Source organism: Rattus norvegicus, chromosome 12 (genome assembly GCF_036323735.1).
Source record: "Rattus norvegicus strain BN/NHsdMcwi chromosome 12, GRCr8, whole genome shotgun sequence".
In the NCBI taxonomy this organism is placed as follows: domain Eukaryota; kingdom Metazoa; phylum Chordata; class Mammalia; order Rodentia; family Muridae; genus Rattus; species Rattus norvegicus.
In genome coordinates, this window is record NC_086030.1 from 11,903,138 (window position 1) to 11,930,067 (window position 26,930).

Sequence of the window (26,930 nt, forward strand, 5' to 3'; positions counted from 1 at the left end):
TATTATAATAAATTAGAATATTAATTTCACCCAGAGTCAAGACTCCTAAAGAAGACACTGGACAGTTCCAACATATAATTCCCCACGAAATATTGGGTCTGACAAATCTGTTAGTTTTAACTTTAATAAAGCATTATTTATGGAATGCTTCAATTTTCTGAGCATGTTTTCTATTCATAGGTCAAAGTGTACCCACACAAAGTGAACTCTCGATGCGCTCAGTTCCAAAGAGCTAAAATTATGGATCATTTCGGACAATCTTTCAGGACAGAAGATATAGCATGCACCCACAATTTATAGCAGGGCTCCAGGTAAACCCTGAGGTGACCTGCCTACCATTCCATGGGAAGTCCATGAGAACCAGAGAGGGATTCCTCATAATTGGTGCTGTTTTTACAAGCCACCATCTTGTCGCCTGTCTCTAGATGTCAGGGCAGGGACTTTGGATTTGTTCTGTATGATCTCTCTTACTCCCATCTTCATAGACCAACCCCTCTGTTCCAATGGAGCACTCTGCGGCCTGGAATGGGGAGAACCATTCAGGGCCTCAGCAGACGGTTAGTGGGACCTTGTGGTTAGGATGTGACTCAGGTGGTGTCAGCAGAACGGCAGTGGCCTCTTCAGGAAGCCCACTGTATTACATTTACCTGTGATGGTGGCCTGTGAGTGGCTTGCTTGTGGAGGTCACGGGACCTGTGAAAGTTAATTTTCTTCTGCCACCGTGTGGGACCAGGAATCACAGTTAGGTTGTCAGGCCTGGCACTGGGTGGGCTTTATCTTTTACCTGATGTCCTAGTCAGGGTTCCTATTCCTGCACAAGCATCATGACCAAGAAGCAAGGAAGAGGAAAGGGTTTATTCAGCTTACACTTCCACATTGCTGTTCATCACCAGAGAAAGTCAGGACTGGAACTCAAGCAGGTCAGGAAGCAGGAGATGATGCAGAGTCCATGGAGGGATGTTACTCACTGGCTTGCTTCCCCTGGCTTGCTCAGCTTGCTTTCTTATAGAACCCAAGACCACCAGCCCAGGGACGGCACCACCCACAATGGGCGCCCCCCCCCCTTGGTCAGTAGTTGAGAAAATGCCTTACAGCTGGGTTTCATGGAGGCTTTTCCTCAAGGGAGGCTCCTTTCTCTGTGATAACTCCAGCTCGTGTCAAGTTGACACACAGAACCAGCCAGTACACCTGCTGAGCCATTTGGCTACCCAAGGAAGCTGCTTTTAAATGAGAGAGACTGACAGGAAGTGGGTGACGGCACTTGCCATGCCTGAGAACTCGGGCTTGATTCCCAGAACCCACACGGAGGAGCAAGAGAACCAACAAGTGGTCCTCTGATCTCACACATACGTAAGCTGTGGGCCCTTCTATGGGCACTTCCTTAGAAACAAATGAAGAGAAAAATTACCTTTTCTTTGGTTCTCTTTTCTGCCTAGGGCCGGCCTGCCAGCTTTCAGAACAAGAATCCCTAAGTCAGGCTGGATTCTTGGTTGTCAGTTTAAGATCTGATTGTGCTTGATGTTCTGTCCTTAGAGAGCAACAAAGCGTAATGAAACACAAAGGGCTGTTCTTTAGTCCCTGAACAGCACCTCCCCACCACCACCGTGATTCTTCTTAGACTATATTAACTGGCCCTCAATCACCAGCCTATAAGACATAAGAGAGTAGTGCTCTTGGTATATGATCCAAACTACAGGCCAACATACACCTAACCATCCTGTTTTCTAGTCCCCCTCACCACACACACACACACACACACACACACATACACACACACACAGAGGCACACATATGTGCATGCACATACAAGTACACACACATGCACACATGCACACGCATACACACACAAGCACACATATGTGTGTGTACACACGCACACACACATGCACACATACATGCACATACACAGAGAGGCACACATATGTGCACGCACACATAAGCACACACACATGCACACATGCACATGCATACACACACAGGCACACATATGTGCGTGTACAGACACGCACATACACACACACACACACACACACACATACACACCAAAGAAAAGGAAGAAAAAGCCTTGTGAAATAGTGAACACAATCCCTCCTGACTCAAGCCTAGGACGCCTGCCATGTCTGAAAGAAGAATTTTGTATCAATATTACTCGACAGAGGAAGCTGTTTCAGAGAATTGTTTTACCAAATAACAATAGCGAGAGACAAACACTCAATCGGAAGGAAAAGCACCCTCTAGGGCTGAAGGAAAAGCCAGGATCTTACGCATGTCTTTAGACCCGACTAAGTGTGAGCCTCACATGGGTTTATCTACACTTGGGAGCTTGTGGCCGTCCAATGTGGGAGGCTCTGGTTGGGGGTGAGCAGGGGCAGCCAGGTGGCAGGGCTTGGTAGGAAAAGGGACAGAGGCTCCACATCAAATGATTTAAAACATTCAGCTCCAGGACTTCCTTCACCCACAGGACTCTCAAAAGCAGGGGTTCATAAGCATCACCCTGGTTCCCTGAATGTGGGCTTTCCTCAGATCACAGGGCTGCTAGAGCCCTCAGGAGGAGCTAAGTTTCTTCTCATTCCGTCACGTCTCTGATGGGAGCTCTTGTGGAAGTGGTTAACTGTTGTAGGAGAGCGCCATCCACAAAGCTAGTAAACTAATAGCGTATTTCCTTAACTACAGACCCTCCTTTAAAAGCCTTTCTGCATTTTCCCCTAGTTGCTTCTCTTCTCTGACTCAGCCACTGTCTTGCTGGATGCTCTCTTTACCCCCGGCTCTCACACTGAGCTTCCTTGCCGTCCACACTCTGCCTCCCTTCCAGGCAACTCACCTAAGCCTTTGCTACTCCTGCAGCTCCCTGGTGAGCCCTTCCTAATGCTCCTGTGACCGAATATCCAGGGGACCCTCCACAGAGTGGTACCCAGCGTAGCTCGGGTAACTGGCCAGCCTATCAGGACGCCGGATGCAGGATGTTCATGCTTCACACTTGCTCTCTTCCCACCTCTGAAATGTTCTCGGAATCACACTTCTCCCCTGCAGGCGTGACAGTGAAGCTAGCCCTTGTGACTAAGAGCGCAGACCCAAAGTCTAACATCACATAAGTGGCTATAAAGGTCCTCATCCGCTTGTCAGACTCCAACAGGTTAGCAGGAATGGAAGCCCCGTGTGTCACAGACAGGCCTGCTAAGACGGGCTGTCTCTGTGAACTGAGAGTGAGAGGCAGTTTTGTTAATGAGCAAGCTCTACGGACAGTCTGGACAGTCTCGCTGGCAGCCAACACAGGCTCCCACAGGAAACACGAGCAACCTGCTAATTCTTCCGACACGTAAGCGCTCACCTCTTACATGACAGTACCAAAGGAGAGACCCCACACTCGAACCCTTTCACCTTCCAAATAATGCAGGTTACTTCACTTAAGATGCTGGGGCAGTATGGCGCCCACGCACAGGAATACAGATGAGCTTCCTTTAAGAAAACACATAGGAGACTACACTAGACGACCGAGAGTGGTCCCCGCCCTGGGCTAATTAACTCTTCATCAAATCTCCGTTTGGTAAAGCGTCAAGCATGATTTTGCTCTCTTCAGCATCTAGGCAGCCTGTGAAATTCAGTGAAGCCGTGTTTGGGCAACATTTAACCCAACAAGCCAGAAGCACATAAACTGGAATGAGGTCACTGCTGTCCTATGAGAAGCCAAACTACTTGTTGCAGGAGATCAAATTACCAGATTCTGTGGATTCTCTGGGCAGGGAGGGCCATGCTGGCTCTGTGTATTCTAATAGTATTGTACACTATAACACACACACACACACACACACACTTATACCCCTATACACTGACACATACCCCTACATACACAGAGATACATATATACCCCTATACACACACACAAATGCACACACACACACACACATACACACTCACCTACCCCTACATACACAGATACATACACATACCCCTACAAACACAGTGACACACAACATGCAAACTCCATATACACTTCTACCCCTAACCACACATACCCTTATATATATACACATACACACTTATACCCATACACATATACTTAAACCCCTACACACACACTTATATTCCCCCCACCTTCCCCTACATATACACAGATACACACACTCCTACATACATGTTTATACCCCTACACACACATACCCCTATAAATACACACACACACACACACACACACACACACACACACACACACGTAGAGCCAAAGATGCCGACGCCAACCGCAAGCATCAGCACACTAACCCAGGCGGGACGTCTCTTATGGAATTGGGACGCTCAGCTCCTGCTTTGAATCTCCAAAGTGCGATCCCAGAATAACAGTACGCAAGACTTAAGGACTTCATTCCCAGCACTGGAAACAATATATGCTTGCTGCCCTCAGTGTCATCCTGCCCCACAAGGATGATCTATTCTGGAAATGACACAGATACATGGGCAAAATTAAGCAGCAAGGCCTTGGGCAGGTACTTCTGGATGTGGTCCTGCTGATGGGCTGGGAGGTCACTTCATCAATGAGAACAAGAAACAAAGTAGCACTTGCCTGGCTCATGGAGTACTGAAGAAACAAAAGAGTGCTTGCCGGGATGCGCTTGCCAAGATGAGCACTCCCCTGGATGAACGCTTGCCCAGACGAGTGCTGGCTGGAGTGGACAGAGACAGAGCTCTGTGGTGGTCCATAGTCCCCACACATTCATCGGGGGACTAGGGAATCTTGGCTTTTCTAAACTCAGCTGAGATGGAAACACTATCGGTTCGCAAGAATCACAGGCGAGAAGCAGAGCCAGCACAGGAGTCGGACAAGACATTCTTGCTTAATGGCTGAGGGTCAAGGGTCACATCCGGAAACACATAGAAACAGCTAGGACACCCCCCCCCCACATATTCCCTTGTAATGAGCTGGTGTGCTCGTTTGAAAACTCATTGATGTAAACATTAAATAAGCTTGTCATGATAAACACATTTATCATAACAGGCACACCAGATGTGAGACGGCACAATTTAAAAGGATGTTAGGTCAATGAAACTGTACCTGTTTCTTTCACTTTGGTGGAGCAGATAACGAATCAATGACTTAGGCCTCACCTGTCTCTACCCTCACATCCATGAATCAACGACCCTGGGATCACATGCACATAGACTTTAGAGGCCATAATAGTATGACTTTATGGGTTTATAAACTAAAATTCATTCCTAAGATATTTTCACACTTGAACTCTCCTGAGTAAATATGGTGCTGCTTGTTTAAAAATCTATTTTTCCCCCTTACTGGTCAGATTTAGAAGCCGCAACTGTGAAGGCCAGAGGACAACCTCCGCCAGCATTTCCTAGATGCTAGCCATCTCATTTTAGAAATAGGATCTCTCATTGGCCCGGTGCTCTGAGAGCCATAGGTCTGTATCCCCTCCCCATCGTGATGCTACTCTCCAGTGCTGGGTCTTTAAACCTTTGCCAGCCCTGAGCTGTTGTGCATGCTTTGGGCTGCAAGCAGTGTGTTGACTGAACCATCCCCCGAGCCCAGCATTTTTTGTAACCTCTACCTCAAAGGATTCCTCTCCTCAGCCCAAGTGTTCAACACGTACTCGGGAGGTCCTGTGTGCGTGCAACCACTTACAGCGAGCAGCAGAGCTCACTCTTGTGTCTCTTTAGAATCTCATCTGTTTAAATTTATCTCATGGACCTCTTTGCAAGAATTCTTGTTGACTAATGTTATACCGGAATCTTTTCTATTTCATTCCAAGATGGATAATGGCTCTTAACCACTGAGCCATCTCTACAGTCCCTGACATCTGCTGTCTCAAATACGTATATACATACATACATACATGCATACATACATACATACATACATACACACACACACTATACATACTACACACACACACACACACACACACACACACACACACACACACACACTTGAGTTAATGATGGGATTCCTGGTGTTTTCCTCATCTTCATTATAGTTTGGAGACTGAGCACTGGGGCATCTAATCTGAAAGTCCATCCGCCATGCCTCAGGGCACTTAAGATCCTGCCCTAGCCTTTCGCTTCCCTGCAGTCTCCCCACGAGCTCCGGCAGTGACATGGGACAACACGATGCATGGTCGAAAGAGGAAACTCAATAGTTCCACTCTGTCCTGGGCGATAAGATCAAATGCGCCGGACTCCTGTGAGCGTTTCTGTTTTGCTACGGGCCTCACAAATTATATAGCGATAGGGAAAGATCAGTGTTATCAGCTCCTTTTTAATGAAACTCTGATCCTGGTAAATCCCCCAGTTCACTCGAGTCTTGTTTCCCAGCGGGGGTGGAATAGAAATCTGCACATCTGGAGGCTAAAAGTGCATGCCTAGCGCTATCAGAGGGGGCCAGCTTCATCAAATACAGGCGAGCCTTTCAGATCACACAAAGCTTTGCGATGGCATTATATTTTATCTTTATCAACCTTCCCGAGTGTGAGAATCCATCCTTACAATCCAGAAGAATGAAATTGGACCATTAAAGCCAGGAGGAGCATTCTGTCACAGATCCATGATGCCCAGGCCCTATCTCCTTCCATCAGCAGGAGGCGGTATCCGCTCCCTCGAATGTATCTCCTCTTCCTCTTAGGCTACCACAAGGGGCCATTTTAAGGTGACTTGCATCTCTGTGGTAACAGTTGCTGCTGCTTCTTTTCTACGTGGTTAATTCCTTAACAAGTTGTCATTTCAAACTGTCAGTGAGGGTGGTAAACAGAGAAACGGGGGCCACCCAGCCACGGGCTGTGTCACCCCGCCATAGCTAATGGGCAGCATGAAACCACCCCAGTCCTTTTGAATAATGTGGAGTTGTAAATGTCTTTCAAAACGCTACAGGAGCAAAGCAGGCGTGGTGTTTACAACAGGGTGGCATGAGTTCTTGCCTCCCGAAATTCTAAGTAATGTCCCCAACGCTAGCTGTCTGTCCAGCGGTCTGATGAGGGTCACCTGAGACCAAAGTCCCTTGTTACACTATTATCACAAAGCTGCATTATTTCTGAACTTGACTCCTGACACAGTGCGTTCTGAGAAGGATAACGGCGAATTGGCTTGGTGGCTTTTTGCCTGGGATAGGACATTCTTTCTGTGTTTAATAATGCATGAAGTCCCGGCCTTTTAATTTGTTGCTATATCCACCGAGACAATAATAATATAGAGAAGATATGGGAAGTGGTTCTGTGGATTCATTTGTGTTGCTTTAAAAAAAATTAACTGGACAATATCTGTGAATTAATGAGGGTTCAGATGAAGCGTTTAGATATTTTGCAGTGAGGTAGTTAAAAATGGGGATCCAGAGCTTAAAAGCCATTTTCCTGTAAGTCTTACACACTCTCAGTTAAGACCTTCTCTTCCATCAATTCAGTGTATGAAATGTAATAAAATGTTGTTTTGTCTAATTTTAGTGGCTCTCCTACCAACGAGCACTGTGCTGGACAGCGAGGAACTGAAACAACGGAACAATCGTTAAATTTATCTCCTATCGTCTAACTGTAACTCTTCTTGCCATTTCTGAATGGAGGAGATTCTTTTAGATATTTATTTGACTTTTACTGTGGGCGAATGAGCGTTTGCCTGTATTGCACCACAGTCATGTGGTGCCCACAGAGGCCAGCAGAGGGCGACAGATCCCTTGGACTGGCACTGCACATGGTTGGGAGTTTCCCTGTGGTGCTGGGAAACCATCCCGCAAGAGCAGCCTGTGTTCTTTTTTTTTTTTTTTTTTTTTTTTTTTTTTTTGGTTCTTTTTTTTCTGGAGCTGGGGACCGAACCCAGGGCCTTGCGCTTCCTAGGCAAGCGCTCTACCACTGAGCTAAATCCCCAACCCGCAGCAGCCTGTGTTCTTAACCACCGAGCCATCTCTCCAGCCCTGAGTTGGTTCTGTTAGACGCTCACTGATGGCTTTAACCACCTCGAGGGAAAAGCTCCTTGACTGGGCAATGTAGCATGCACCAGGCTTTAGCCTCTGTAGTCTTCCTTGTTTCTCACCAAACCAAACTGAAAGACTTCAAACACGGCAACAACTAGTATATGAGGTCCTCCTTCATCCCCAGTGGAATGGATACTGCTGTCTTAAATGTCCTGCTTTGACTGTTATATAACAGTACCTCTGACAGAAGCAATTACAGTAAAATAAAACAAAATTAGGGCCACGAATGGCTCATCTGCCACTTGCTTCAAGCCCGACACAATTAACCACCACCAGCGCACACACTCGAGTGAGCGTATGCACGTGCGCGTGCGTGCGTGCGCACACACACACACACACACACACACACACTACATGTAACCTAAAACTTAAACACAAAGAATGACATTTCCCATTTTCTAGAGACACTAACAGGTTCAGCATGTTCATATCTCATTTCGTACCTGAACACTCCACCCTGGGCAAAGGATGCTGGGATATAATGATGCTCTCCTTATCCCAGAGATGCCCGTATTCTTGGTAGAGGGAAAAGGTTTTCTAGGCCCTTGACTTGAAGATAAACGAGCCATGGCCGCCATCAGCAAGGAAGTTTCAGAATACTCTCAGAAGCAAAGCTCACACTCCCTTAAAAGGCACAGCAGGCACACATAGGAAGATACTCCGGCTGTCTCGTGCTAGAGTAAATGGGTTGGGCTTGCTTCCAAAGCTATGAATGCCAGTGAGCTCTCTACTGTAACTAGGTAATTTAGAGTCTCCTGTAGGCTGAACTCCAGATAGACAGATGCTTCCACAAAGAAGACATTGAATGGTTTGCATTGACGTGTCACAGTCAAGGTGCACAAACACCATTTCAGCTGGTGTTTGCACCGAAGGTTGTGGAGTGGCAGAGGCACACAGTGCAGGACCAGAGGTGCTCCCGGGTAGATGACTCCAAAGCTGTTTTTACAGGCTTTTTAGAAACCTCACAGCCTCTGGCCTTACGGTGTTTATACAATCATAATTAATACATTTTAAACTAAAACAAAGCACTGACGATACATGTAAATGACCTCCCAGAGCTCCCAGGGACTAAACCACCAACCAAAGAGTACACATGGAGAGACCCGTGGCTCCAGCTGCTTATGTAGCAGAGGACGGCCTTATCTGACCTCAATGACAGGGGAGGGCCTTGATGCCCCAACATAGGGGAATGGTAGGGTGGTGAGGCGGGAGTGAGTGGGTGGGGGAGCTTCCTCAAAGAAGCAGAGGGGAGGGGATGGGATAGGAGTTTTACAGAGGGGAAACCAGGAAGGGGGAATAACATTTGAAATTTATCTTTTTTTTTTTTTTTTTTTGGTTCTTTTTTTCGGAGCTGGGGACTGAACCCAGGGCCTTGCACTTCCTAGGCAAGCGCTCTACCACTGAGCCAAATCCCCAACCCCTAACATTTGAAATTTAAATAAATAAAATAACCAATAAAAATACATGTAAATGCTCTCTTTGTCTCGCTTTCCTGATAATTAAAATAGCATTTATTCTCCTTGGTCTGGGACAAAAATTGCTAAACGTACCAATCTAGGACAACCTATTACACCACAGAAAGCCCACCCACCTTAGCTGATGCAGCCCAAGGGGACAAGGGAGATGGATGTTAACCCTCCCACGTCATCTGTCTTTCATGTATTCTTCTCTCAGAAGCATCTAGATCGTGACTGTGGCAGACAGATTCTAAGGTGTGACTCACCTCGTTAATACCAACCTGCAGTCGTTCTTGGCCTGTGTGATCCCTTCCCTCTGGGGGTGGGGGTGGGGAGGGACATGAGGCTGTTTATAACCAATAGAAGGTAGCAGAGGTGAGGGCGGGCCTCTTCTATGATGATGTGTATAAATCTCCATATTAGGTTAGGTTCTCCCTAGCTAACTTGAAAAGTGGTCTCGTTGAATAAGCCCAGACTGCGAGGAACCATGGGTGGGTGGCCTGTAAGAAGCGCAGGTGTGTCTGAGAAGCTGACAGCGGCTCCCAGACAGCTGTAAGGAAACTCAACATCCCCGGTCACACAACCACAAGCAAATTGGTGTTTTTTTCCCCCACAACCTGAGGGAGGAAAGGATTCTTTCCCGAGTAAGCTTCCAGGTGAAGATACAGCTCTATGAGGCTCTGGGGCAGAGACTGGGGCAAACCATGCCTGGGAGTTCCGACCTGGCAACGGAAGGAGAATGTGTGTGGTTTAAAAGTAACAAGAGTTTGTGCCATTTGTCACACCGCTGTGGGAAACTGACACGACTGCTCAGTCACTTTGGATTCCTGTATGTCTCTCTGGCCTTCGGGCTGGACTAGGAGCTAAGGGCTGGACGGTATCCGGTTTGTTGGCACAGACGTCATAGAGTAAGTGTGCCCCGAGTCAGGAGTCCCGTGTATGAATATACGGAGATGTATTTCACAATTCCAATGACGCACTGCTCATTGGTTAGTTGACATGCTGGCACTGCCAGAAATCCTTCTTTCCTTAAGCAAGTCATTTGTCTTCATTAGAACAGAGCAGTTGTCCCGTTTCCTGGTCATACCCGTTTGATTAACTCCTTCTGGAATATTCTGTAGAATTCTCTGTGGGCTTTACTAGTTTAAATGATTCCGTGGCATCAGCTCTTTCCACGAGCTAGCCACTTCTCTCTAACTAATTATCGCATAGGTGAGGCACCAATTCCTGAGGCGCCCCATTAGCTTCCAGGAAGGGGTCTCTGCAAATTCCTTTCCTCTAAAACCATTTTAATCCACAGGAGAATGTCGCTTCTCGGCCCATCATCAGCAATAATCATCACACTCAGACTGCCACATAATCAAGGCTTCACACCAATTATCTTGTTTATGTGTGTAATACCCAGAGGTAGACTTACTGTAAAATTTCCACTTTAGGGTCCGAACACAGAGACAGGAAAATGTTCTCTGAGCTGCCCTGCAAGTTATATGCTGTAGCATGTATCGCTGGAGAGATACAGGGTGCTGCATTTAGAAAAAAGGAGGTAGGCCTGTCACCTGCCTTAGCATTTCCCATAGTTTCATACGTCTTCCATTGCACTGCGTCTAGCGACATGTCTACACAATAGTTAGGCGTCGGCCTCCACCACCTCATGCCCAGGAAAATATAATAGCCCTGAGCTGGCAGCTTGATCTCGCTCCTGATGGGCTAACACAGGAGTTAGAGAACGCTGCAAAGATGACTCACTGGCTAAGGAGTAGAGATCGGATCCCAACATACATTAACAGGCAAGCATCCCTGCCTGTATGGGCATCTCCCATATAGCCTTGAGAAATTGTCTTGGACTGAAGAAATAAAGTATTATAGATGTGAAAAACAAAGTTATAAGAACAAGGTTTTGAGAAATACATCTGGTGGTCAGGACGCCTATGACAAACTTGTGACCTTTCTGAGAGATACATCTGATGTCAGGATGCCCAGTGATACGATAAAGTTTTGGTGATCAAGATACTGAGTCAGAAGACCAGGCTATTCTGACCGAGCTAAAGTTAAGACAAAACAAAAAATCTGTCCTTAGAAAGACTCCCCTACCCCTCCCTGTGGTAAATCCTGAGAACAACCACAGGGTGTCATCCTGACCCTGCCCAACCTCCTAGTTCACCCACCCCTCTAAGGGATGTGCCAACTTAGCCCTTTCCCAGGGATTCACCAAGGTCAGGTGTAGGACTGGATGAGGAAAGTGACCAACTGAGCCAAGAACAGCCCCTTGAGCAGGCCAGTCAATACCTGACCAGATCCTTTGTCCTGTGTACCACCAATGAGAATGAGCCAGCTAACCCTGTTGCTAAAGTCTGCCCTCTATAGCGAATAAAAGTTGTGTGCTTTTTGAGTTCGGGGCTGCCTCTCCCTGTGTGGACGAGCAACTCTACGTATGTGGATTAAAAACCTTATACCCTCATGCTATTGCCAGCGGTCACTTTATCAATCTGGGCTCTGTGGGTTGCGCTCCTGAGGTAAGGCCACTATGGGGTCTTACAACAGGCCCCCTCTCCCACCCTCACACTTTCTCCTGTGCTTCTGGGATGCTGTCTACTTAGTGCTATCCTGGCCCTGGCTACCCTGTGTAAGAACACACTCCCTCCCTTCTGCTCCAGCACACTGCAAGGACTTTACATCTAAGCTTCTTGCTATGACAACCACGATGTGTTCCCCCAAAGGCCATGGGTTAAGAGGCTGGGTACCAGCTGAGGGGATGACTGGAGGGCGGTGGCACTCTTAGGAGATAAAGTCCAACTAGAAGGAGTCCTTAAAGACTACATCCTGTTTCCAGTCCTCTCCTCACTCCGTCCTGGCTTTCTGGCCGCCGTGAGGAAGGCAGTTGTGCTCAACAAGACGTTACCATGTCTAGTACTGGAAATCCATTAGAATAAGTCCCAAGGCCAAGGAGGTCTTTGGCTCCAGGAGAAACAATACCGCTCTTTAGCTAAATTGATACAGTATGGTGCGTGTCTGTGTTAATACCACAGACAGCACTCCTCTCGGCCTTAGTCTGTTAAAAAAAAAAAAAAAAAAAGTTCTTTTTCCTTCCCAGTCCCTGTTCCCAAAATGATAACTCTGAGACTAATTATTTATTAATAAATGCTTTGGCCAAAAGCTCTGACTCATTCTCTGACTAGCTTAAAACTTATTTAACCCATTGAAACTATTCTGTGTCTACCACGTGGTTGGTTACCTCTCAGTCCTGGCCTGCTTCCTCCTAGTGTCTTCTCAGCATCTCCCAGGGTCTCACTGGAATCCCCTTTATTTTCTCACTATTTCCCAGAATCCTCTCTTCCTGCCAGTGTCCCACCTCCTACTTCCTGCCTCAGCTCATTGGCCAGCGGCCTTTTTATTGACGGGTGATGCTCTTGAGAGATTCTCTCTACATCAATCAGTGAAACCTTTCTTTGCAGTGAGTAGCAGGGAGTTCAAAGAACCACGGCCACACAGTGCCGAGCTGGAAGGATGGCTCAGGGCTCAGCTCAGCCCTTGACGGGACATCGATACCACCCTTTAGGACTCAGAAAAAACATGGCGGAAAGAGGGGGGCGGGCAAGAATGCAAGAGATGGATGAAGGCAAGAAGGGCTGCAGAGTTCGATCTTTAAAGCATGGTGTGGTCATGGCGTTCAGGAACTCACAGCAGCGGGGCATCTGGCACTGGAACCACACGGGTTGTGTCTACCCAATAGACAGCTACAGATGAGGCAGTGGAGTACAGGGTCCTTCTACTTAATGCTAACCGTTCAGCTTTAACGGGCCCTGAAATGGGAGTGGGGTGGGGGTACAACCTTGGGGGCGGGGGTAGGAGGGAGATAGAACCAGGTTTGACATGCTCTAACAGTATTAGATTGTCACCCATATTTTTCAACGATCACCTATGAATCAGAGGTTCCCCAAGATATACTTGTAGATTCAACTAACTTACAAGAGCAGCTTAGGCTGGGTGGCTCAGATGCTTTCTTGATGCATGCCCATTAGTATAGAGGAATTCACAAGGGACACAGACAAGAAGATGCATGAGTTATGGACCCAGGCAAGTGGTGCTCCATTGCCTACTCTGAGGGTCCTCGGAGGTTAGGGGGCGGGGCTGAAAAAATCCCCGCCCTCTAGTCATGACTTGATCTTTCAGCGGCCCAGTTGGATCCAAAGCCATCCAGGGGGTCAGCAGCCTGGGGGAGTCTTCAACCCATTGCTCTGAAGGCTGCAAGCCGTGTGCAAGGAAACGAGCCCCAAATAGATCCTTCTTGATATCGCCATTCTGTATTTGGCAAGACTGCCCCACAGAAGTAAGAGACAAATTCGGATCTTTCTAGATTAGCGGATTTCTCAGCACCAGACTTGTCCTGGTGTAAAGGAGTGTCCTGTGGAATGGAGCAAAAGGACACCAGATAGCAACTGGAAACTGTGGGAAGGATTAAAGACCTCAGCAGAATATGCGCATGGGTATACTCTGCAAAACAGAATATGTGCATGGGTATATTCTGCAAAAGCCAGTTCTTCGGTGCCAATGCCGTCAGCCCCAGCTTCTGTGTCCTGCAAGACTGAAGAGTCCTAACCACATTAAAATACAATCAGCATGGCTGGGTCTGGAGGCTCCTGCTTTTAATCTCGGCACTGGGAGTGGGGGTGGGGGCAAAGGCAGGTGGCTCTCTGTGAGTTCAAAGCCACCCTTGTCTACATAGCAAGTTGCAGACCAGTCAGGGCTACATAGAAAGATTCTGTCTCAGAAGCCCAAAACATTATTAGACTAAAACTTGATATTATTGTAGATTGGCTTGTACCTCAATGCTTTTTCTACATAATTTAAGAGATTAAGGCATTGAAATTAGTGGCGTGTATATCAGAACACACGATGTTCAAAAAACGAGATCTTGGTGAGACAGACATGGTGAGGAAACAGAGTCTTAGTGTGCCATTAAACTGCTATAAATTCAAGTTAAAGGCTAGGGAGTTTTGTTTTTGTTTGGTTTTCTTAACATTATATTCATTTTTATTTCATGTGCATTGGTGATTTGCCTGCATATATGGAGGTGTTGGACCCTCTGAAACTGGAGTTATAGGCAGTTATAAGCTGTTATGTCCTGGGAAATGAACCTGGGTCCTCTGGAAGAGCAGCCAGTGCCATCTCTCCAGCCCCTCTAACTAAATCTTTAGAGTATTAATGTAATCCCCATGGTAACCACAATGAAATAATGAAATAGCTATTATATATATGTATATGTATATGTATATATATATATATATATATGGAGAGAGAGAGAATAGGAGTTAAGACATTTCACTACAAAAATAATTTATATAAAGGAAATTACAATAATGTAGGAAATATAGGACATACAGAAAGCAAACAGCACACTGGGAGATGACCCTCCTTGTGGGTAATTACCATAAATGTAAATGAATCAAATTCTCCAGTCACAACAGAGACATAGAGAACAGCAAAGGAAGAATCAACATCAGGGGCCACACTCATGCCCTCTACAAAAGCGATAGTTACTTCAGATCCAAACACAGGCTGAAAGTGAAAAAAAACAGGAAAAGACGTTCTATGCAAATTATATGCAAATTCTATTCAAATAGCAGGGTGGGGGAGGAAAGGTCACTTTATTGACACCCAATATGATCATTGTGATCACAGAGCCATAGGCTGTGATTTTGAGCTTGGGGCTAAGGAAGAAGTGGAGAGGGAGAGGGTGGGGGAGAGGGATGAACTGGGATGAAGGTCTGCAGGACTTGGAGGTGGGTGAGGGGACTGAGGAGTGGATGTGATCACTGTGCACTGTACACAGTATGATGCCATCAAAAGTATAAAAGGAGTGTTGAAGGCAGCCTGGGTCTCTATACACCAAAACCCCAAGTCAAGGAACTTAAACACCCAGAGCGCGCGTCGAGGTGGAAAATGATGCTCCTAGAATCCATGCAGTTAGCACACACAAACCCCAGCTCTAAGGAAGAGCTTCCTTCCTACAAGTTACTGGCTAAGGGAACCTGAGTCCCCAAACCATCACAGGGTGCTACCACTGCTGTTGGTCATTTGCCACAATTGGATAATAAGGCTCTAGAGCAGAAGACAGCCGCGCATGTTTTAATTGTAAGACACCAGAGAAATCAGGCCGGAAGCTTCCTCCACGCTGGCTTGAGCTCATGGTACTACAAGGCGCTGCGCAAGCTTCCTGGGTGTGTGTCTGGTGGTCTGGTGGGGCTGATTGGAGGGGAGGAGGGCAGGCTATCACTGGTGTGGGTCAGCACAGAAGGTCACATGGGGCAGGTGAGATGTGGGCACTGCTGGACGGGTGGCCACCGCAGATCTGGGGACCAGCACTCCGGGCCTCAGGGAGCAGTAAGCCTGGAATAGTAGCAAAGAGTGAACAAGGGACCAAAGATGAGACTGGGAAGCATGGCTTCTGGACGAACCTCAGTGCGAGGGTCGGGTGAATAAAGGCAGGCCTGACTCCAGTCAAGAAGCAGAAGTGGAGCGAAGGTCTTTTGATTTGCTTCAAACACACTCAGCTTTGGACGATCTTGACAGCAACCTATTACTGAAAAGGAAAACCGCAGCTCCGTCCCGGAAAGGAGGTGTCAGCTGTCTGTCAATCACAGTCACTCAAAGACATTTGGAAAGCTAGGAGTTCCTCACAATCCAGTCCCAATCCTCCAATAAGGGCACTGAGAAAACAGCCAAATCCTTGTCACTTCCGGACTCACTCCATCCGGGGTCTTCAGCGTTACCGGACAACCCAATCCTAACCTGGTTCTTCAATTTGCACCAAGCAAAGCTCAGGGCCCACGCTCTTCAAAACCACTCTCAGCACCATTTCCCCCACCACGGCAGCAGAAGCATAAAAATCAAACAGGCTTTCGCTGTTCTGACCTTAGGGAGACACAGCTCTGCTCCTCTCCCACGGACCACCACACCCGGCTCCTTCTGAGAGGCAGTGCTCTGTTCCACCAAGCCAGCAAAGAACAGCGCTTCACAGTAAAGTCTCACCCAGCTAGCTTCCAGGAGCCCGATATCGCCCCCATCATCAGCTGACATCCTCTCATTGCGACCACATTCCACCCCCTAATACAATAACCCATGACGCTGTGCAGAAGACAGGGTAGGTTTACTGAGAGATGATTCCAAGGGGGAAGATGGCTCTCCAGGTTCTCCCCAGGGGAACCCGCCATGTGGAGGCCCAGTTGGCTATTTCGTAACTCTAGCTGTAAAAGAAAACTAGAGAATTATTCCCCTGAGACTCAAGTCCTGGCCCAGTGACAGAAACACGGGGTAACAGTTCTCCCAAATACCACAGCTAAATGACAGTTGGTCCTTTCTAAGTCTTAATGTCTCAGGATGGAGAGGAAAGGAAAAAAAAAAAAAAAAAAAGAAAGAAAAAGACCGACTGCCAGGGGAAAATGCCTCCCCAGCAATCCCTGGTTTGTGAGTAATCTCGGCACTAAATATTTATAAGCTATTGAAAGTGCACAGTGTCCTTCGCTCTGTGAAAACTGTGCTTGCCACATTTAGAAAAACCCAAGGAAATGTTCTGCCAGGCTCCGTGTTTAGGGCAGCTTTTGTTTTTTAAAGCCATTTCTTTGCTTTATCATCTGCGATCCTCTTTCAGACTAACATCACCTTTTGATATAGAATATAAGGTGTCAAAGATGAGGGTTTCCCCTCCCTTTTGTTTCTCATTTAATTAGTGAATATGTTTAATAATCGCTCAGTTTTTTTTTCTTTTTTTCAGAGCTGGGGACCGAACCCAGGGCCTTGCGCTTGCTAGGCAAGCGCTCTACCACTGAGCTAAATCTCCAACCCCATAATCGCTCAGTTTTAAGTACCTTGGTTTCACGTTGCTTCCCACCCCACCCGTGACCTCTAACTCCTCCTTTCTGGTTTGTTTTCTCATCGCACCATCTCTGAAATCCCATGGCACCTTTTCTCTGTCACTCACTCCGGAACCACTCCGACTGAAACATCCTATAAACAACAGACTTGATCTTGATCTCTCTGCCGGGCTAAAGCTGTTGGAAAGTATGGGTCAGATCCGTACCTGTTAGTTTTTGTCAACTCATTACCAGCGGGCATCACCTGGGAAGAGAGAACCTCAATGGAGGGACTGCCTTCGTCGGATTGGCTTCTAAGCAAATCCGTAGGGTGTTTTCTCGATTGATGATTGCTGTGAGAGGGCCCCGCCCACTGTGCATGCCCCCCTCCCCCTTGGGCAGGTGGTCCTGGGTTCTATCAGAAAGAAAACTAAGCAAGCCACAGGGAGCAAGCCAGCAAGCAGCATCCCTCCATGGCTCCTAGCTCTATTTGTGCCTTGGCTTCCCTCAACGATGGACTGTAAGCCCCACGACAAATGAGCCTTTCCTCCCTAAGTTGCTTTGGGTCATGGTGTTTACCATAGTGATAAAGATCGAATTAACACAAAGTTTTTCCAGATTTGTATTTACAGCACTGCAAAAGCTAGGGGGCGGACAGAATATGTCCAATAAACAACTGCTGAAGACAATTCTCAAAATCACTATTCATGGAAAGAGGATGGAATTTTTGCTCCCATTTTATACAGTAAAAAACTAACAGGGGGGAAATACGAGCCCTCGAACGACAGCTGAGATTTATGACCACACTGTCTGTATCAACATCTTCCCCACAACGTCAGAGCCAGCCTACGCTGTGGTCCGAAGGAGAGAACATGGTTTATTGCCTAGCTTTTCCCCAGACTTTGAATGTCTTTTGAATAAATCAGTCGTCCATTTGACAGAAAGAAAGTTCAGAGGAGAATCCCATCATGTCAATCTGCCATCTTGCATGGTATGACTCACTTAGTGCTGGAGGCAGATCACGCAGCTGAGCTTTCTATTCAATGAGTTAAGTTCAAAATTCAGCCACACACATCCCCTGGAGCCCCCTTTGCCTCTCTCTCCATCTAGCTAGGGCTCATCTGCTCCTTGTTGAATACAGCACTGGGGACAGCCCCTCAAGCCCTATTGACCCCCATGAAGCTCAGCCCTCTAAATCTTCATGGCACTGAGCCCTTCTCTCTTCGGGCCAGGGAGGGAACAAGATGGTTGAAAGCCCACTCTGTGATCCGTCCCAACCCAAATGCTGTGTTTAGTTTCTACAAATGTCTCCAGATCCAAACAAAGAAACGAAACATCTGAATTTCTAAGTTCAGCATGTCCCAACTTGGACAAAACACATGCTATCATAGAGAAAGGGAGCCAGCCAGTTCTGATGGCCTCACAGACTTACAATGTCAGGTCTAAAAATAGGGTCTTTCTTGATGTTCTCTATGTCTAAAGAAGGTTCTGGATCATGGCAGCCAGTCATGGTGGGAGGAAAGGCAGAGGTCAGGCTTGCGTTTGGCAGCTGGACCAACTGAGAAACAGTAGGAACCATAATCAAAGCGATGCAGCTTCCAAATGGGAGTCAGAAACGCTGCCTGCTAGCACAAGGAAATAATCTGGAGCACAGAGAAAAGACATCACTAATCTTCCCCAGCATCTCCAGGAGCAGATCTGGCTTCTGCTGGGTTTCAAAACAAACCTTGTGCCAGAGCTCTCAAAGAATCCTATTATAGAAAAAGAAAAATCCCAGCGAAGCATGAACTAAGGGGGAAAACATCTCCCAGCTCTCAGCAGCTGTTTATAAACTGTTCTCATTCAAATGTGTCACACGCAGGCAAACCGAAGAGCTCAAACCCCAAACGGGGCTGCAGCAAATTGAAAAGGACAACTCATGACCTCAATCACAGGCCCAGCAGCCTTGGTCTAAAAATGCTTCGGGGCAGAAGAAGTGCCACGTGTTTCAGAGCCTGTCAGAGTTGGAATGTCTGCACATGTATAATATAATCAGGTTCTGTTGCCAACTTGACGCATCTGGGAATGGGAAACCTCAACTGAGGAACTGCCTCCCTCAGAGGGATCTATGGATATATTGATGTGGCATTTTCTCAGTTGCTAATTGATGTCAAAGGATCCAGCCCACTGTGGGCGGCACCATCCCTAGGCAGGTGGGCCTGGACTGTGGAAGAATAAGAAAGGTAGCCCAGCAAGCCAGTAAGCAGCATTCCTTTGTGGTTTCCTCCTTCAGGTCCCTGTCTTGAGTTCCCTCAGCAATAGACCGTAACCCCGTAAAAGGGAATGAATCCTTTCCTCTCCTAACTGGGTTTTGGTCATGGTGTTTATCACAGCAATAGAAAGTAAATTAGATCATAGGATGAGATATTGGGGGGGGGGGCATGACCCAAGTCATAATTTAACTGTTTTACGCCTACGCCTTTTTCACAGCCTTTTAGTGCAACTGCACAGTGTAGCCTATCACATGATGTAAGGTGTGGAATTTTCCCATCACAGCCTCATGTTGGTACTCAAAACCTTTAAGACTTTTGGACTTGAAATTTTTGACATCAGAAGACGATTAATCTGTAATTGACCAACTGGGCTGGCTGGTTTTACGTCAATCAGCTGGAGTTAACTAAAACGAGGGGACCTCAATTGAGGAAGTGCCTGCATATGATCCTACTGTAAGGCACTTTCTTAGTTAGTGATTGATGGTGGAGGGCCCAGCCCACTGTGTGTGGTGTCAGTTCCCGGCTGGTGGTTCTGAATCCTGCAAGAAAGCAGGCTGAGCAAGCCATGAGGACCAAGCCAGGAAGCAGCACCCCTCCATGGTCTCTGCTTCAGCTCCTGCCTCCAGGATCCTGCCCTGACTGCTTTTGATGATGAACTGTTCGATGGAACCACAAATTAAATAACCCCTCGCCCTCCAAGTTGCCTTTGGTCACAGTGTTTCATCACAGCAAGGTAACCCTAGCCACAGCACCCACTCATTCTCCGAGGGCTGTGAGCTCGGGGCCTGGGGAGGGCAATGGTCACCCTTCATGACCAGAACAAGAGGCCAAAAGCAAGGTGATGTGTGGGAGGTTTCTGTCTGCCGGGTTGGTAAGGAGCAGCTTGTCTGTTAGGGGGTATTTGGCATGAGAGGTTGCTTCCTAGAGCAAGCACTACAAAGGCCTAAGGGGACACAGCCCGCATTCAGCACAGCAGGAGGAAGCAGGTGAGTTTCAGAGGCAAGGAACCCAGGATGGCACCAGAGGCTGAGGCATGAGGGTGCCACTGCGTGGGGGGTGGGGGTGGGGGTGGGGGGTGGGGATGGGGGTGGGGGGTGGGTTCTGACTCTGCCCCTGGCTGAGAGTGTTGGCCAAGAGGAGTCACTGCAGTGTGCAGTGTCCATGTGATGCCTTGTAATCCCGCCATCACCCTGGGACATAGGAACCACTGACAGCACCTGCTCACGGAGAACTGCCACGCAAGGAAGCCATTGCCCCAGGCTAAACAGCTTCAAAGTTGTCCCTGTGAAGCAGCAGAGAATCAGCAGCCCTGGGGAAGGAAGTTATTTAGTTTGGGGCAGAAACGGGAAAGGAAGAGTTTACAGGGGTCAGGGGGAAGCATGGAGGGAGAGGTGGAAAGTAGAGTAAGAACTCAGGGGCCGATGGAAGCCGGCAAAGACACGGGTATGGGGCAAGAGAGGTCACAGGTCACACGGAGAAAGAACAGTCAGAGGCACAAAGGTGGGCCCTGTGATTACTGGTGTGAGCTGTTTGGTGGGACTGGCGTTTCTGGGCACCCCAGAGGCAAGGAACTGAGATAGATCAGTGTGGGGCGGGCATCCGCATAGTTCCTTGGAGCCTGTGCGTTCTCACGTCTGCACAGTCCACTGAGTGACGGACGCTTTGTCAGGAATATGCTGCCCACCATCGCAAGTCACAGTAGCTCACCACAAAGGAGCAGTCACCCTGGGTCAGTCAGAAATAACATTGAAAGAAAGAAAGAAAGAAAGAAAGGAAGGAAGGAAGGAAGGAAGGAAGGAAGGAAGGAAGGAAGGAAGGAAGGAAAGAAAGAAAGAAAGAAAGAAAGAAAGAAAGAAAGAAAGAAAGAAAGAAAAAAAACAATCTGACTTCTCACTGGCATCCTGTGTAAAGTCAGTAACGATGGCTTGGCCATGGAGGCTGACGTTTCTCTTCACCAGCAGTGCGCTCTGCTGCAGTTTATCCGCAGGGAGACTCACATTGGAACTTAATCCCCGGGACAACACAGAAAGAGGGGAGACCAGGTAAGACCTTTAAAAGGTGGGTGAATCGCATCCGGATTAACAGACAAACCCACCCTTGCGATTTGTTGATTCCTAGGCTAACTGGTTGTCTTGTGAGCGGGTCTGTGATCATCCTCAGCTTGGTTAGTTCCCATGGTTCCTTTTGCTTCCTGTCTCTGGCCACGAGACTCTTTTCCAGGTCTCAAGACTCAGCCGTCAAGAAGACCTTCAGCATCCTCTAGATCACCGGAACCGCAAGCCCTTTCTCTTGTCAAAGAGCCCAATCCGTGGAATTGTGTTAGCAGCACTGGGAAACAGACTGAGGTATAGTTGACGTCTTTGAGTTTTGAATGCTGCTCACTGGCTTTATTTATGGGGAATCACAGACTTGAAGGGACTGTTTCAAATGAAAAACACGGCCAGGCACTTAGGAAGCAGGGGCAGAGGCAGGCTGATCTCAGGAAGGCGTGAAACCAACCTGGTTTACACAGAAAGGGTCAGGCCATCCAGGGCTGCAAAAAAAAAAAAAAAAAAAAAAAGAAAGAAAGAAAGAAAAAAGAAAGAAAGAAAAGAAAAATCAGGAGGGTTGGCCTTTGCAGAAAATACAATGTATAATCTAACTGGTTTCACAGAAGCCCTTTAGATTTTTTTTTTCTTTTCTTTTTTTCGGAGCTGGGGACCAAACCCAGGGCCTTGCGCTTGCTAGGCAAGTGCTCTACCACTGAGCTAAATCCCCAACCCCAGATTTTTTTAAAAGCTCACAATCGAGCAGTGTTTACATTGATTAGCTTTCTTTTACTGAATCAGTTCAGGACTCTGCACGTGAGGCTGTTAGCCGTGGTGTGACTCCAGAAGCAGCCACACACGTGATGCCTCTGGCGTCCTGGAGGACTCCACGTGCTTTGGCAGAAGGGAGCAAACATGAGTCTGCGTAGGAAAGTTTGTTCTTGTAGAAGCGGCACGGTACGTTCTTGACAAAGGCTGGGTGTGATTCACTACAGTGTGGAGGAGAGAAACACCGAGAGTCAATATTTCTTCTTCTTCGGCTTTAAGGAGACACAAAGTTAACATTAGGCTTGCTTCTGTTGACAGCAGTCGAGCGCGTTGCTTGGCAACCCTATGTGTTCGAGCTGAATTACAAACTACTCGAGGCGCTAGTTACTGGGTTTAAACCAAGGCAGCTACTCTAGAGGCTGAACGTGATGCCTATCACTTGGGCAAATCTCACAATTATAGGGGACATGTGTTACCGTGTGCTCCGCAGGCATGCAAGGGCACCAGGGACCCGGTGGTTAACAAGGCCCATCCTACGGCCTCTAAGTCTTGTTAACATTTCTTTATAAAGCCTCTGTGGTATTTTAATGAACTAATGTACTCACCAGAAGAGGGCACTGGGGCTCCAGGACCCGCAGCTAGAGGTGGTTGTGAACAACCATGTGGGTGAACTTCTGGAAAAGCAACCGATTCTCTTAACCACTGAGTCATCTCTCCAATCCCAAACTTGCTATTTTTTTTTTAATCTATCCTCCATGATAAAGCCCTTTGACAGAGTTTAAAGGAGGAAGGCAAGAACCATCGGAGTAGGGGCATAAGCTTGTTTTGGTCAGTTTTGTTCCCTTCCTCCATTTCTGACCACTCAGTGGGTAGAAATTTCGACTCCTACTCAAAGCTCTGAGAGATAACCAAACAATTCCGTCTGGGGCCCTGCTTCTGACCCACTCACCGCTCCCTCTCCTTTGGAGACTAGGAACTCACTTGTGGGGTTAATCCATGCAGCCAATGAGACAGCCCTGTTTTAACAGAGGCCCCTGAGGAGAAGGAAACGAGGGTAGCCCAGCTCTTCGCAGAACGACACCAATGCAGGGTCTGGTGAACACTATTGTGGGTATTATGGATTTGGCTGGTGAGACAGCCACGGGTAACTAGGATGATAATTAATGTCTAATCCCCAGTGGAAATCCCCACTATCTCCATCAGCTCAAGACCTCCATTCTCTAACACACAGAGGCTGTGGTCCTTTACCCACTCCATAACATGGCAGCTGCTCTCCGGCAAACCCAGCTCCCACTCAAGAGAGACACGAGCACAAGGCAGGGGCTGCCCATGACATCGATAACAGATCTTCGCAGGGTCTAGATGTTTAATGCGCACTCCCATTTGTGCCTCGCCTTTAGCCTAGACGGAGGCTCAAGCACACCCCTTTATTCTCAACACACAGTGGAGCACAAGGTTTGGAAAACGAGACTGAAATTTGTGTCTAAGCCCTGTCAGTGTTCCTTCCACACCCAGGGTTTGATTGAAATGCTCTTTCTTGTACAGCACTTAACTTAAGACTCCTAAAGATGCCAGATCTATGCTTGCCCGGGTCTCCCACACACCTGTGTGGTTTCTGCACAGAACACGTACATCCTACCCTTGTAGATGATGTGCAAGCCCGAGGCTCTATAAGTGCCGTGTCTGTCACTGTTTCAGGCTAGGATAATGGTGAGAAGAGGGAGGCTGTTCATGTTCAGGACGGACATTGTTTTCTCGAGAATCCTTGACTTATGGATAGCTGACTCTTGTGTAGAATTCATGGATATAGGGAGCTGAGTGTATTCTCAATTCTTTATATATGATTAATTTTATAGAATAAAGTCTTGTAGATGTTGCTGCTTTGTGTGTGTGTGTTCGTTCACACATGTGGGCATACATGTGTGGATGCATGCTCATGAGTGTAGAGGCCCCAGGTTGAAGTCATGTGTCCCTCTACTGCCCTCTACGTTAGACGTAAAGGCAGTGTTTCTCACTACACCCAGAGCCCTTGTTCCGGCTGCGTAGCCGGCTTCCTCGTGGTACCATCTTCGCCTCTCGTACTGAGATTACAGTAGAACCATGATGCCCGCCTGGCTTTTCCGTAGTTCTGGGGATCTGAACTCTGATCCTCGAATGTTTGACCTGCCGAGTCATCTCTCCAGCCTCATAAAGTCGTCTTTAATCAAATAAGTATAATCTCTTTCCTGCTGGATTCCTGTCTTCTAGATCCACCCTTCTCTCGGCACTCAAACATCCAGTGACAAGGAAAAGTACTCGGATCGCCACAGTTTTTGGACAGGTTTTGCTTCTGGGTTTTTTTGTTTTTTTTTAAACGTGAGAGTCATGAGAAGACATTTTCAGAAATCCACACCTGACGATGTCTATCAAGTCTGTGCTCGGTTGGTTTCCTTAGGGATAAATCAGTCATTCCTTATGGGTGGCCCGTAAAACACCTGTGCCATCTCTTAAAAAGAATACAAATTGGGGCTGGGGATTTAGCTCAGTGGTAGAGCGCTTACCTAGGAAGTGCAAGGCCCTGGGTTCGGTCCGCAGCTCCGAAAAAAAGAACCAAAAAAAAAAAAAAAAAAGAATACAAATTATAAGCGTAAGGCCCCGGGTTCAGTCCCCAGCTTCGAAAAAAAAAAAAAGAGTAAGAATACAAATTATAGGGCATTTTATGATCCCTGAAATAATATCCTCAAGAAATATAGGAAGATAGCAAAATGTCGAACTGGCCAGGCTCTTTGAAGCCCTAAAGGATACCCGTTTTGATTCAGGCTGCAGCTTGGGGGAGATCCAGGGGACAAGTATGACTGAGGGTCTCAGGGAACAAGGCCTGAAAGTCCCTGGCACCTGACAGGCCAGTTCTCGAAGTAGCTTTAACATGCATCCCAACTCAAAACAGAAAAAGAAACAAGGGTTGGCTTCGGCGTTAATTCTGAAGACGCAGTGTCCATCTTGGCTGAGGAAACCGTTCTGAAGGGCAAGCATCCTTTGCTCCCCTCTCACACTTCTGTCCCCAAGCAGTCCTGGTGCCAGCTGCTGCTGTGCCCCTGCAGAGATAACGAGGCAGCTGACAGATGCAGACCAACCTCCCCTGCCTCTGTTTTCACATGTGTAACAACAAAGGAAGAAGGGAACAGTGGAGCTGGCTTTCCAAGACATGTTTTACATCACTGGCGAGGAACTCTTTTTCCTTCGTCCATATTTACCAGTGCTGTGGATCACTGGGGATATTGCACTCGTCTGCAGTGAATACCTCTGAACTGTTAATGGTGAGGACGTGAGATACAGGCACAGGATAAATACCTCAGGAAAAAGAATGCTCAGTTAAGGGCGGCACGCCTTTTAAACTATATCAAATTTTGCCACCGTCCCCTAGATAAAAATCACAATAGTACATTTTTTTTAATGCTTATCAGAAACAGAAATTGGGAGAAGTGCCCCGATGTCCCGCCTGTGTCTTGTCAATTTTCTGTGACGTGACTTAACAAAGGCGGCTTTTATCGAAGGCTCTTCTGATCACGCGTGTGTCCCTGCCCTGGAAATGATTTTAGGCAGTCGTCTCTCGTCTCTTAATTCTGTCAAGAAGCTGTTGAGATTATTTCTGCCTCGCTTTGATCTTTGTGGCCAGAATGGTTCGAAGTCAGAGGATAGAAGGAAACGGAACGCCCACGAGTCCCCCAGGGAATCAGGGTACCCTCACTTCACAGGGAGACTGAAGCCCTTCTCGAATTCCTCGGAACTGTGAGTTAATTAGCTTTCCTTTTGATTCTTTGCTTTTTAAGGAAGAGGTGATATATTTCCCACCCTTGGATTTCTCACGTCACTTGTATTTTCAAAGTGTCGACACTGAACACTTCCTAAAGCCGCCCATAAATACATTAACAGGAAAGAAAAGTAGTATAATTATCTAGTCTACAGACTAAGCTGGCCTCAAACTCACAAGATTCTGCCTGCCTCTGCCTCCCAAGGGTCAGGACTAAAGGTGTGCATTACCATGCTAGTCACCCCACTAAATAACCATAAACATTTAGGAAAACTATGCACCCATAGACCATGTAAAAGGACTTCACTGTGTGTGTGTGTGTGTGTGTGTGTGTGTGTGTGTGTGTGTGTGTGTGTATCTTTTCTAAGAAAACTTATTACATGAGAATTCTTAGAAAAGGGATACTTATGGTTTTAAGGGTTTTCTTTTTAAGTGTTACTGAAGGCTCTTAGTTAAACACAGCACCAGTGTGTGACTCTGACCTGTGCGTACAAGGCAGCATAGATTCCTGTGCTGTCACCAACACTCCATGATCGCCATCCTCTCCCACTTCTGTCCACTTAATAACACAGGCAAATATATTTTATCACATCAATGACAGTGGTAAAAAAATATTATAAGTTTTTTGGGCATGGCCTTCACTTTTGTGACAAATGCCCATTTATCTCCTTCACCCATTCCATCTACTGAACGTGCTTTCTCTAGTTGGTGTGTGCATACACACAAGTGTGTGTAGGATAAAGGCAAACTCCAGGTGTCATGCCTTAAAAACCCATGTTGCTTTTTTGAGGCAGGGTCTCTCACTGATCTGGAGCTCATTGAGTAGACT

General features: G+C 47.2%; 1 protein-coding gene and 1 long non-coding RNA gene across 5 annotated transcripts in view; both read right to left on the reverse strand.

The window, feature by feature from the left end:
- LOC134481259 (uncharacterized) overlaps window positions 1–20,549 on the reverse strand; it is a 48,256-nt gene extending 27,707 nt beyond the window's left edge. Inside the window, exon 1 of the long non-coding RNA XR_010056697.1 lies at window positions 12,647–20,549. This is a non-coding gene — a long non-coding RNA (uncharacterized LOC134481259). The remainder of the gene's footprint in view (window positions 1–12,646) is intronic.
- The window catches only part of Mtus2 (microtubule associated scaffold protein 2), a 373,086-nt gene that overhangs the window by 160,425 nt on the left and 185,731 nt on the right, over window positions 1–26,930 (reverse strand). The gene's annotated exons all lie outside the window — the stretch shown is intronic.